Raw genomic sequence first — 13,428 nt, forward strand, 5'->3', positions numbered from 1 at the left:
TTTCTATAGAAAATTTTGCAAAATTTTATTTACTATACAAAATTGTTTTTCAAAATTTTATTTCTTTTGATAATTTTTTCAAAATGTTATTTCTTCTGATAATTCTTTCAAAATGTTATTTCTATAAAAAATTTTATCAATATTTTACTTCTTACTGATGCTCACTGATACTCACTTCTAAGTCGACAACTTGTAAAAATGACTCAAACTTTCCTATATCTCTAATACATATCTATCGACCAATGAATAATAATAAATGCATTTTTGCGAAATTGGCTAAAAAATTATAAATATTTCCCAAATATTGCCCAAGTTTTTGTAGAAGTCTGACAAAATATTGTCCAAATCGGGTCAGTTTTAAATATTGGTTAATGGGAACATAAACCTTTATATAAAGCACTCAATAAATTTGAAGGATTTGAGATTTTATCGAAATGTAGATCTAAATACAAAGTTGTGCAGGGTATATTATAGTCGGCCCCGCCCACTTCAGACTTTCCTTATTTGTTTTTTTTTTTATACCCTCCACCATAGGATGGGGGTATATTAACTTTGTCATTCCGTTTGTAACACATCGAAATATTGTTCTAAGACACCAGAAAGTATATATATATATATATATATATATATATATATATATATATATATATATATATATATATATATATATATATATATATATATATATATATATATATATATATATATATATATATATATATATATATATATATATATATATATATATATATATATATATATATATATATATATATATATATATATATATATATATATATATATATATATATATATATATATATATATATATATATATATATATATATATATATATATATATATATATATATATATATATATATATATATATATATATATATATATATATATATATATATATATATATATATATATATATATATATATTCTGGGTCGTGGTGAAATTCCGAGTCGATCTGAGCATGTCCGTCCGTCCGTCTGTTGAAATCACGCTAACTTCCGAACGAAAAAAGCTATCGACTTGAAACTTGGCACAAGTAGTTGTTATTGATGTAGGTCGGATGGTATTGCAAATGGGCCATATCGGTCCACTTTTACGTATAGCCCCCATATAAACGGACCCCCAAATTTGGCTTGCGATTGCTCTAAGAGAAGCAAATTTCATCCGATCCGGCTGAAATTTGTTACATGGTGTTAGTATATGGTCTCTAACAACCATGCAGAAAATGGTCCATATCGGTCCATAATTATATATAGCCCCCATATAAACCGATCCCCCGATTTGGATTGCGGAGCCTCTATGAGAAGCAAATTTCATCCGATCCGGCTGAAATTTGGTACATGGTGTTGGTATGTATTCTCTAATGACCATGCAGAAATTGGCCTACATCGGCCCATAATTATATATAGCCCCCATATAAACCGATCCCCAGATTTGATCTCCGGAGGCTCTTAGAGGAGCAAAAGTCATTCGATACGATTGAAATTTGGTACGTGGTGGTAGTATATGGTCTCTAACAACCATGCAAGAATTGGTCAATATCGGTCCATAATTATATATAGCCCCCATGTAAATCGATTCACAGATTTGTCCTCCGGAGCCTCTTGGAGGAGCAAAATTCATCCGATCCGGTTGAAATTTGGAACATGGTGTTAGAATGTGGTCTCTAAGAAACGCGCAAGAATTGGTCCATATCGGTCCATAATTATATATAGCCCCCATATAAACCGTTCCCCAAATTTGATCTCCGGAGCCTCTTGGAGGAGCAAAATTCATCCGATCCGGTTGAAATTTGCAACGTGGGGTTAGTATAAGGCCGCTAATAACCATGCCAAAATTGGTCCGTATCGGTCTATAGTTATTATAGCCGATTCCTAATCACACAAAAATTGGTCCATATCGGTTCATAATCATGGTTGCCACTCGAGCCAAAAATAATATACCAAAATTTTATTTTTATAGAAAACATTGTCAAAATTTTATTTCTATAGAAAATTTTTTCCAAATTTTATTTCTATAGAAAATTTTGTCAAAATTTTATTTCTATAGAAAATTTTGTCAAAATTTTATTTCTATAGATAATTTTTTCCAAATTTTATTTCTATAGAAAATTTTTTCCATATTTTACTTCTATAGAAAATGTTGTCAAAATTTTATTTTGTCAAAATTTTATTTCTATAGAAACTTTAAACTTAATTATATACGTATTTAATCGGCCTTTTTAGTTTAATATATACCACGTATGGACTATGCGGTAGATATTACGGTGTTAGGAAGTTTTAAGATACCTTGCCATCGGCAAGTGTTACCGCAACCCAAGTAATTCGATTGTTGATGAAAGTTTTCAGTAGAAGTTTCTACGCAATCCATGGTGGAGGGTACATAAGCTTCGGCCTGGCCGAACTTACGGCCGTATATACTTGTTTTAATATGGCTTTCTTTTAAAAATAATATTTTTTATGTATATTATTATTTGTTAATTAATTTTTTTGCATACCAGTTTAATGTTTTTCTTTGTTGTAAAAGCAATATTTAATTTCAGAGCAACTCCAGATTGATTCGAAAAAAATTAAAAAATAGAGAATTGGTAAGTTTTCTTTTACAAATTGGCTTTCTTTCAACTAGAATATTTATCTTTTAATACCTTATTTTAGAATTTCTTTAGCCAAATTTTGTGGAAACGAATGTAATATTTTTAATGTAAAAAACAAATATTTAATTTCAGAATAACCCCTTAAAAATTTGGAAAAATTTTAAGTACTCCTTTGCTTCTAATTTAATAGTGAATTGGTAAGGATTCTTTAACTTTCTTTTAACCCATCGTCCTTATTTTTTGTACATTAACGTCATCCTTCGTCATTTTCACTACGGCTCATTTCAAGACGCTATAATTTTCATCGTGAGCGAAACTTGAATTTATTTTCTTATTCAATTTGGTTTTAATTAGTATAAAACAAAAATTCATAAAACGGTCGAATTAGTATAAATTAAATTTACCATTTCCCAATAGACTAAAGTGCATTTTAAATCGAAAATGAAATTACGTGTCGTCATTTTGACGAATGGTGACTATCTAGGATTAATATTTTTTTGGAATCTTTTTAATACTTATACATTTTTATTTATATTAAGATGTGGAGAATATCGTAATTGTATCATATAATTCATGTACTTTAATTTATAAGATTTAAATCTTGTTGTGCATGATAAAAACAAAAAAACAAACAAACTAGAATATTTGGTTTTTTTATGCATATTATTATTTTTTTCATTCGATTTTTTGGAAACCTATTTAATAATTTTATTTAATGTAAAAAATAAATATTTAATTTCAGAGTAACCCAAATAAATTTGGACAACTTTTTATATTTCCCCTCAGCTTATATTAAAACTTTGACTTTCTTTCAACTAGAATATTTATTTTATTATGTCGTTCACATCGATAACAACACAGTTTTATGAGTTTATATAGAATACTTATTTCTCTAATTGTTTCAGGTACAAATTTTATGAGATACGGTTTCCAAAGAAAAGTTGCATTCCTTACACCATTTGATAAAATGTCCCCAAATAAGGTAAGTTACAAGCTAAAATGAAGAATTAAAAAATTATATTTCATTACATGGTGTTAATTTTTAACAATTTTCATTATTGCTTCCATTTTTTTCCAGCAAGATATCCCAACAAAAACAAAGCGTCGCCAAAAAAGTAATGAAATTGTTCTTTTTGGATCCGGAAGTGGTGCAAAATTGACGCAGAAGCGATGAATTTAACATGGGCTTGTCATAGGACGGAAGTCCTCCATTTCAACAGCCATTGCACTGAATTTGCATCACTTCTCTACACGCTCACAAAAAATCGCTTCTGTAACATATACTCCCAAACATATTTTGCTTCAAGCATATATATTTTTGGGTATTGCCCAAACATTTATATGTTTGATCTCTTCCAATATATAATATGTTTGAAAGTATATTGGTCTAAACAATATATGTTTGGGTAGTCTAAGTTCCAAATATTTTGTATTTTTGCATCCAAATTCAATAATGTTGTCTTCCAAAAAACAATATGTTATTATGTGAACATATAATATGTTTGGAAGCATTTTGCACCCAAAAATATTATATGCTTAAAAAAAATTCTCCCAAACAATATTGTGCTCAAAATTTTATTTATTTATTTATTTATTTATTTATATATTTACAATCATAATGAATTATGAAAATAAACAGGTAATATAGGTGCTAACAACATAGGTTTTCGACCTGAATGCTCAAAATTTTGTTTCTGCCCAATTGTATATTCCCCGACATCTTTCTCACTTCCACGAGATTTTTTAGTTCTTAGCACCTTTTTCTGTAATACAAACATTGTAGAAGAAATTATTCAATTTTATGATTTTTTAATTTTACCTTTTGCCGGATGGGGATTCGAACAGCGGACCACACAGTTTGTAAGGATCAAAGAAGTAGCTGATCAATTGCCCAAGGAAAAATAAAATGTTAATTTTGTAATAACAAGCAACAACCACCAACTTAATTCAATATCGCTCCCTGTTAAGTAGCGCTCCAAGCTACTAAACACATATATGTTTATATGCTATTTCTAAATTAATATATGTTTGCATTCAAGCATATTATATTTACAAACATTTTATGTCCCAAACATAATATGTTCTAACATATTAACATATATGTCCCACACATGTTATGCTTGTTTATGAACATTATATGCTTGCACTCAAAAATATTGTGTTTAAAAATTTGTGTTCCAAACATATAATGTTTATAGCCAAACATATGAAAAACAGTCTTTTTCAACCGTGTAGGTGTGATCCGAATTCAATGTTTTGGATGTACATTAAAAAATTTTGTGATATTTTGTCAAATAAATAATTTGTATAATTTTGTATAATTTTCAATGGATTCTAACGCTTCTCGGAAACTTTTGTCCTCAAATATTTTCGAAAATTCACAATTTTTTCAGATTGGATTTAGCATTTTTTTCAACAAAATTTAAATAATTTGTACCATTTTATGAATTCTTACATTGTTTTTAACCTATTTGAAACAAAAAAAAACTTAAAATTACTTATTAAAAGTATGAAAAAACCAAGTTATAAAAAATTGAATTTAAAGAACTTCCTTGGTAGTTAAAATAAAGAACATCATTGGGAGTGCATCTTCTGGAAGTGCTTTTAACGTTATGCCTTTGGAAGAACTTCCAATATTTTTGCTGGGATGTGAAAAAATTACCTACGATGAATAAAAAAAGGATAAGTCAAAATGTCCAAACAGCGAGTTCAAATGAACTGTTCCATGCGGTCATAATTTTTATTCACAAAAAACATTGTATTAAGAACTTTCATTATAAGTTTTTATAATAAAGTACTTTTGCTTAAAGAAAGTTTAATTTTAATGTATGAAAATTTTCATAATAGTAAAACGGTTTGTTGTTCTTATAATTATTTAATTTCTCTGTACTGTGGAATGATTGATTTAAAAATAGTTTAGTCGTCGACATTTTGAAGAGACTGTTAACCAATTTTTATTATCGGGTTTTCCAAAAAATAAGCAAGTAAACCAAAATAATACAGACTTTTTAACTTGGTAGGGGTATATAAATCTTATGGTGTTGTAAAAATGAACTAAAATACAATGTTATAGATGAACTAAAATTTAAGAGAATTATAAACTAGACAAGTTGAAAAAAATCTTAAGGGCTAAATCATGGCCAATATTACTACAGTTTAGTTCATTTTGCAATGGGAAAGGGTTCACTGTTTTTTCAGTGTAGATGTTTGCTACAGATTTGTAGGGTATGCAGTTTCACTTACCTTAAAATTCTTTCGTTTTCAATGGATGCATAATTGACCAAATCGAAATTTTATTTTGTTTTTGCAGCCAGGATCAGATGATTGCAGCAGATGAAAGATGTGCGTAGTTTGCAGTTTTCGAGGTGTTACTCTGAGCTATTGATGGTGTTGATATGGTCGGCAATAATGACACTTGCAAACGATGGTAGTGGCCAGAAGGTAGTTATAGTGAAGGTGATTAGACGTCAATATCAGCTCTCTTGCGCTTTAATAATGCTACACAAAGGGGTTGCATAAACGTGTATGAATGTTGAGATTATTATTAAATTAAGCCACAATAGAAATGATAAACAAATTTGTAGACTTTTGGTAAAACAACATTCCTAATTTGTAATACAGAATTTTAATCTTTCTAATTTCGCTCTTCTGAAAATTTTGAGAATAAGACGTTTGTTGTTTTGTCAAAAGTCTTCATTCGCTCTAGAACGCATATTTGAGGAGACATGTCCAGAATACTTTTTAAGGGATTTTTATGGGAATTTGATATTTCGAATTAACCTCCCTTTCACTTTAGAACACATATTTCGGGAGGTATGACCACAAGGAGGAATGGCCAAAAATAGTTTTTCATAAAAAAAATTTCGTTTTTATATGACTTTCGTCGAAATAGCAAAATGACAATGCTTGAGTTTTCCAAACTTTTTTTTTTTGACAAGCCCTCAATTCATTGCTTTTACGTTAATTTTGCACCAAATGCAAAAAGAACATTTCACTACTTTTTTTTTGGCTGGGGACGTATTAAGAGCCAACCAAATGGTGTTTACAAAACTGATTTCACTTTCTATAAAAGACTTTATTCATTTAATATCAAATATTCCAATTTTTGTAGCAAATGAACTTAATTAATGGGTAGGTAAAGAGGTTCCGTTGTCTGAGATTTCGTTTCGGAGATTGACGGACCTTATATTGGTAGGCATAAAAAATGTGTAGCCCAATGGAAATTGAGCAAACCAGTTACTGATAGTATTACCAGATTCTTTTAATTAAAAATCGTAAAAAATGAGGTGCCAAAATTATCAAAATCCCAATCAACCACAAATTATTTTAAAACCTTGAATTAATGAGTTAACTCCCTAAACAGCAGTTCACTTATGCAAGCCTAAATTAGAGGTTGTCCTTCGCTGTCAGTTTCTGCAGGAATTTGTGAAAGGTTTCCCATGCTTAAGCCCATTTCCATAAGTGGGTTATATTGGACAGGATGCTGAACTTTAGGCTTAATATTGAGGAAAGGGCGAGAAAAGTCACGATAGCCTTGTTCTCGTGCAAAAGGCAATAGGGAAAATGTGGGGACTAAAACCGAAAATTGTGAACATTCCTGAGAATTGTAACTTCTTCGCACATATCATCATCTTGGATATCATCGAATTCGCTTAGCTGACGCGACTGAAGTATTTTGAGTTTACGACTTTTGTTAGTTTTTCTACATTTACAACGTGTATGTGACGTTTTGATACAGATCTCTGGGTATAACAGGTTTGCCGTTCCATCTTCATCGTACAAAAATAACATTTTGCTTTTAAAACCTGTTTGCAGTGATCATATTGCTTCTCTGCGTATAGTCTCGGTATAGCAATGAAATACTAGACTTTGTTACTCTGTCTAATTAGATTTTTAGTTAACCTAAATTTAGACATATAAGAGCGAGCAAGGATTTTAGAGATTGAAAACGAACTTCAAAATCCTTCTATTAAAATAAATATGCAGTATTTTCTTTTCGTTATTCAAATCATCTTTTTTCTAAGATTCGCTTTAAGATATTTTATATACTTGTTTGGTGTTAGTCGCCGTTTCACTGGAACCAATCTAGTGATTTTTTACTCGTTCTTCTTTCAAATATGCCAAAAGTTCCCAAAGAAATGACCCTTCGTGAAATTGGGGTAAATTGCGACTGTCATACCTACACCCAGAGAAGGAATATGATCACCTCAAACATGTTTTAAGAGCAAAATGTTATTTTTGGGTGGTGACCATGTAACATGGTTTTCGCAACCATGTTATTTTCTCGGAAATCATGTATCTGATTTCGGCAAGCAGGTTATATTTGACGAGAAAATAACATTTTAGTGACAAACATGTTACATGGTCACCATACAAAAATAACATTTTGCTCTTGAAACATGTTTGAGGTGATCATATTCCTTCTCTGCGTGTATTATTGGTTTTCTACTGTCAAAAAGTTGTAAACGTCGAAAACGTCATGTACCTGTAAACGTAAAACGTAAAAATACTTATAGGATCCTTATATTTGGTTTTAAACTTTTTTATCCTAAGGCATGAAAACGTCATATTTTAGAATTATTTTATAATAATATTTTAAAATATTTGTTCAAAAGTATTTTGCAATTTTTTTTCAGAGAATCAGGCATTTGAAAATATCTGAATGCAACGCACTTTCAAATTGTTGAAACTGAACATTCATATGGTTAATTGAATTCAAACTGGCAATAGTGCGCCTATAAAATTTGGCTTTTTATATGTTGTAATTTATTCGGCTATGGTTCGATGTTAGCATATTCTTATTCTCTTTTATAGGGGAAAAGCATTCGTAAATATCAACAAATTAATGAAAATGAATGAAAAAATTGTTTTTATACTATACAAATTCTTGTATAGTATACTAATGCTATGTTTCCACTGACTCGTTTTCCTCATTCGTTTTTCCAAAACATTTCACCGCTCACACCAAGATGAGATGTTTTGGTTTGAAGGTTGTCATGGAAAGTCGAAATTCCCATTTAGGGTGAGTATTAAGTTCGAGTTTAGCCGTCAAAATCACCATTTTCTTACGATTACCTTTAATAATCCATTTTAAGGAATATAAACTTTATGAAAAGTTGCATTAGGCTATTCACCATTAAGTTATAATAAAATTTGCATCAAGGAGGTATTATTTTATACTTATTTTACTGATTTATTTTTGATTGTAGCGGCTAAACTCGAACTTAGTACTCACCTGTACTCTTAATTCAAATATAAGCACCGTTTGTTTAAATAAAAGGGAAAACGTTTTAAGTTATTTTCACGTCCCTATGCTATTCAAAGCCTTTGTTTATTCGTTTTTTCTACGAAATTTATTTTAATAATTTGACATATCGGAGCCTATTCCAAATTAGTGGCGTTTACATAATGAAATTGGCGTATTTTGGAGGACAACTTGTGTTTTTAACTTAATTTTTTGTATGGAGAAAACGACACGAATTGAAATGCTTATAAAGGGAAAACATTCAAACCCCAAAATATGCTTGGTGAGAACGCCTTATAAGAATTTTACGAAAGTTTTTGACGTGTTGTAAACTACGTCGTAAATGTATGTCAAATACCCTACAGATTACGACAGTCCATCTCTGGTACAAATACTCGAGTTTCTCACAATTTTTAAATTTTCATATAATTTGTTAATATTTTATTCTCTTGATTTCCCTGGAGGTGCAAATTCTATCCGATCCAGGTAGAATTTGTTACGTGATGTCAATATATGATCTATAACCACCATGCAAAAATTGGTCCATAATTAAATATATAGTCCTCATATAAAACGTTCTCCAGATTTTATTTCCGAAGCTTCCTGGAGGTGCAAATTCCATCCTATCGGGTTGGAGTTCGTTATGTGATGTCACTATATGGTCTATAACCACCATTCAAAATTGGTCCATATATGGCCCAAATTTGACTTCTGGAGACTCGTGGAGAAACAAACTTAATCCGAACCGGTTGAAATTTGGCTCCTTTATTATCTTGCGAAAATTGGCTCAAGTAGGTTCATAATTATTTGTAGAATTTAGAATTTAATCCATCTTTTTTGTATAACATCCCAGCAAAAAAAGAGCTTCCAAAAAGTAGTTTGGATCCCCAATCTGTGATCCGGAAGTAGTGCAAACTTGGATCATCTCGAATGAATTTTACATGGGCTTGTCATAGGACGGAAGTACTCCCTTTTTGGATCCTTTGCATTGCTTTAGAAGTTGTGCCCTGGAAGTTAATTTGAATGAAGAAATTGAAAACGCGAAAAATTTTTTTTTTCAATCAATTTCATTTTTTTTCAACCATATTTTTTATTACACATTTATTTTCCTATTATCTAATTTTTTACAATTTGAAAAACTTTTTCGCTCCAACCAGGGGTTGAACCTGGGTTTGATGGCACCATAACAGAACGCCTTAGCACACTCAGCCACAAACGCCTTAAAGCGTCGAAAGGTCAATTGAAATGTTTGTGATATGATCGTAATACGACACCAAAGAATAACATTCTGAGATGTTCTTTATTAGTATGAACGAAAAAATAAGAAACGCAAATCTCACCAGCGCCAATTTTTTATCAAATATTTTTCTAAAAAAATATTTTTTTATGTTTTGCATCGTTTTTATTTTCGGCATATATTTTCGTATAAATATATTTTTTTCTATTCAAAATCAACAAAAAAATAAAAATCATCGTAATTTGCAAACCCTTCTCAAAAGAACTTCCATGGAAGCGAAAAAGTCAAACGTCACAGGTTCAAATCCCAGCGGGGATGCAATTTATTTTTTTACTTTTTTATTATTTTCTATTTTTTTTTTTTAATTTTCTATTTTTTTTTTTTTTGTGAAATTTAATTGTCCAAAATTTGCACTTAAAGTAGCCTGATTGCATACTTTCTAATACATGTCCACAAGGACTGCATCGGAAGTAGAAAAAAATCATTGGGGGATCCCACGATGCGCTTTAGAAGAAATGATTGTGGACGTGTCCAAAAGGACTTGTCCAAAAGGACTTGTCCAAAAGGACATCGGGAGTGGAAAAAAATCATTGGGGGATCCCACGATGAGCTTTAGAAGAAATGTTTGTGGACTTGTCCAATAGGACTGCATCGGAAGTTGAAAAAAATCGATGTGGGATTCTGGGTGGGCTTTAAAAGAAATGTTTGTGGAACAACTTCCAATTTTTTTTTGCTGGAATAGTCTCCATATGGACAAACCTACAATTTAGAAGACAATGTTAAGGAGTTTGTTGAATCCTTGCCATCGACAACACAAGTAATTCGATTGTGGATGAAACAATATTTTGTATGTTTGTACATAAGATTCGGTCTGGCCGAATATACTTGTCCGTACATGCGTGTTAGTCATAAAAATTGTCATTTCATAAAAAAAAGTACAAAACAATGAATATCAAAATTGAACATAGTTATTGAAGGTGTAACGTGATTACAAAAGGCGGACGTTTTGTCTGTCCTCTAAATGGTGTTATCATTTCACTGCAATCGAAATATGTTACAAATAGAATGGAAAACATATTATACTCGCATCCTATCACAATGGACTGAATAGTCTAAGCGAGCCTGAAACTGAATCGGGCTGCCACTTATACTCGCATCCTGACTGGTGATAAAATGGTATAAAATTTGTATTAATCTTGCTATACTCTATTGCCTATTTGTCATGCTTTTCTTTCAAGTACGATTTGTAGTGTACATAAGACCCCATTTTTGTCATTTGGGGAAGAGCGCGCTATCTGGAGAGCTTGAACCTTTTCCACAACATTATCGCTTAGCTTAGTTCTCCATTAGGGACGCTGCTTGACGCTTTTGGGTTATAACTTTGTGGTATCACTAGAATTTTGATTTCGTATGGTGATGGACAAATCTCTGGTTTTATTTTGCACAACACTGTATTTCTGTATATATACATATATATGTATGTATATCGATGTATTTATTTATTATGTATTTTATGAATTTTGTATTGAATGGCTGCAGTAACATGTCGTAAACGAACTTGTTTTTTTATATTTTTCTCTTTGGTTGATTTTGTATTTTGTTTTTCCGTTTTTTTTTTTTTTTTTTTTTTTTTTTTTTTTTTTTAATTGAAAATATATGAACGACTTTTGATGGAAGAATTTGCATTTGATGCTCAACACATAATCTTGTCGACTTCGATGATTTTTGACTTTCGTAGGGGAATTTGCATATGGGCGGGGGTCAGTCAGCGCTTCATTCATTAACACTCGTCCAAAGCTAATGCTATTGCACCTTGGGAAAATTCGAATTCCACTGCCAATGGAAGTGTGGCGGTCACATTTGGAATACAACAAAACAAAATTTCTTTCTTTTTTTCTTTAATCTCAATCTGTTCGAAACCACATTCGGTGCAATTACAGACAGACTGGCAGACTACTTTTGACAATTGCACAATTCGCGATCGCGATATCGAATTTTGTGGTAATGCTCAAGAGGCAAAAAGAGATGAAGAAGTAGGAGACAAATGTAAAGGCAAATTTACTCGCACGAGGAGACTAAGCGCAAAAATATTCGATCAATGAGTTGTTGTTGTAGTTGCTTACTTCATTCAAATCACTTCAAAATGAATTTCGGAACTCCGATTCTGCAAATAATACCGACAAACCAAACGAGCAACAAGTCAATCTGCGACTAAAGATGGTATTTTTCGCATCGACGTATGATCCATAGACGAGCCAACATTGCCGTTGCTGTAGTGAGCGTCTGCGCATAGGTTCTGCTTACCATTCGATGTTGGCTTAAATGGCAAACGGGTATTAAAGAAGTTAACGATGGACGGCACAGCAACAGCGGCCGGAGCACAGCACATCAAGTTTCAAAATACCCGAATAGCAACGGTTGGATGGCTGGTGAGTAGTAGTGACACAGGAAAACAAGAAACAGTCGTCAGTCTGATCGACGATTGGGACTAAACACAATTGACGATAGATAGCTGTACAAAAGGCTGCTTGCTTGCTTGTCTTGTCACAGTTTTATTGCGGGTGTCAGGGGGTGGGGGAATCGAGCCATTCATTTTGGAGTGTACACCACTCATGCATATGCACATGAAATTTATTAACCGTTCGACAAAGAGAGCCAAAGACTACAATGAGACCGAGACCATGCACTACACTCACTATTCGTCGTATTCACAATCGCAAGTGAATGTCGTCTTGCATGTTCAGTGCTTGGCATGTCGAATAGGATCGAGGAATTTCTGTAAACATATCTGTATATACCTACGTGTTAAAATCCACAGCTATGGTCAAAATAGTAGGAATGGGCATAATTAATAGATTATCATTGGCAAGTGCAATTTTTGGAGTACCAAATCAAGCAAAGAAGAAAAACCACACTTATTCTCAGGTGAAGAAACAATCTCAGATTCAAGCAAGTGAGTCTTAATTTGGGTTTAATACTATAATGTGCTTCAATAGGAAAAATCTTTTCGTCCAAATGCAATACTACAGTACATATCCAAAGTCTTCGAAGAACTTCTTCATATTCAAATCCAAAACTACCTAAACGGGAAAACCCTTCTAACCACATCACAGTCAGGATTTAGTTCTCATCACAGATGTCTCACTGTCCTTACTGATATCGGTTGGTTCTTGACAACGTGAACAAATCGTTTTGTTAGAAAAAAATTGTTTTTGCTATAAAAGTACTTGAAATTTCTCAATCTATTCTATTTCACAATCTATTTCGTTAATATCAATCACTGATATTTTTGACATTATATCCTTAATAACACACATTTTGAGGATTCGTAG

At 31.6% G+C, this 13,428-nt stretch overlaps 1 protein-coding gene across 3 annotated transcripts in view; it reads right to left on the reverse strand.

Annotated features, from left to right (window-relative positions):
- The window catches only part of ckd (cracked), a 129,766-nt gene extending 117,391 nt beyond the window's left edge, over nt 1-12,375 (reverse strand). Inside the window, exons 1-2 of one of the 3 annotated variants that reach the window (XM_075305012.1) lie at nt 12,220-12,375; nt 5,859-6,113 (exon numbers count right to left, since the gene is read on the reverse strand). The gene's annotated coding sequence lies outside the window, so the exon portion shown is untranslated. Of the gene's footprint in view, nt 1-5,858; nt 6,114-11,908; nt 12,165-12,219 lie in introns of those variants that run through there. The other 2 variants (XM_075305013.1, XM_075305014.1) reach the window with 2 other exon arrangements.
- Between the last annotated feature and the right edge of the window lie 1,053 nt (nt 12,376-13,428).

This window comes from Haematobia irritans, chromosome 4 (assembly GCF_050003625.1).
Source record: "Haematobia irritans isolate KBUSLIRL chromosome 4, ASM5000362v1, whole genome shotgun sequence".
NCBI classification, from domain to species: Eukaryota; Metazoa; Arthropoda; class Insecta; order Diptera; family Muscidae; genus Haematobia; species Haematobia irritans.